Source organism: Bombina bombina, chromosome 8, assembly GCF_027579735.1.
Source record: "Bombina bombina isolate aBomBom1 chromosome 8, aBomBom1.pri, whole genome shotgun sequence".
Lineage (NCBI taxonomy): Eukaryota > Metazoa > Chordata > Amphibia > Anura > Bombinatoridae > Bombina > Bombina bombina.
Window position 1 is genome coordinate 323955198 of NC_069506.1, and position 1047 is coordinate 323956244.

General features: G+C 34.8%; 1 pseudogene; it reads right to left on the reverse strand.

Annotated features, from left to right (window-relative positions):
• Window positions 1-228: 228 nt before the first annotated feature.
• On the reverse strand, window positions 229-733 carry LOC128638228 (nucleolar protein 16-like; annotated as a pseudogene).
• Between the last annotated feature and the right edge of the window lie 314 nt (window positions 734-1047).

A 1047-nucleotide genomic window follows, 5' to 3' on the forward strand; every position in this document is an offset into this window, starting at 1 on the left:
TTTATAGAATTCATTCTGAACCTAACAATTTAAACAAGGCAGAACTAATCAAATTACAAACATAGATCCACAGGCAGTTAAGAAACTTGTGTTCTTTTTCATATACAAATGTGTGTTTTTGAAAACAGTATCTCCTCCCATTGACAATGGATAACAGCCTTGTATCATATTATTCAAGGAGCTATGCATTTGAAAAATATTTATATTATATAATAATGTCCAGTCAGAATTCTCTACTGCTGCATTTGAGATGACAGTAGAGCTTCATATTCTTTTGGATAGTGTTGCCTGAAGAACTTGATTTTGCGTAAGATCTGTTTTGGTGTTTTTTGGTAATAATTCTTCTCATCTCTGGCCATTGCCTTGCAGTCTTCACCATAGTTTTCAACCATGTAGGTGACAAATTGTTTCATATCTGTTGAAACGCCCATAGTGGTCCTGGATGGTAGGCTCGCCAATGCATTCATCTCTTCTATCACATGTGGCTTCTTGACAAATTTATTCTTTTCCTTAGAAGCCTGCCCCATATTTTTTTAGTTATTGGTAGAGCTTTATTGGGATCAGCAGCAAGACCCATTTCAGCAAGATTGATAGCCACTGACTTTTTTTCATCCCAGGCATTTCGGATCTGGTCACATTTTATCCTAGGCGCCATTTTCTTCTTCTCCTGACAATGGAGTTTCTTCCGATCTACATTATATTATATGTTTCGCTTCTTTTTTACTTTCGACATAATGAAAACACCACTTTCAACACAACAGCAACCAGGAACCCTGAAAAAGCTTCTTAAAACTCCAAGCTCTATCTAACTCATAAAAGTTTACTTTTGACTCTAATGTCCTTTTAAACTGTTTTTTTGGTTGATTTTTAGATGACATCAAGCTGCAGTAACTCTTCAGATACTAATAATTTGGTAATCATATTCCAATCCATTGCCAACAAACATTTTCTCATTATTGTTTAAATAAAAAAAGTCCTGAGTAATTTCCCAACACCTTTACTCTGTTGAAAAACTATTTGTATTGTTATTTCACACAGCACACCTAG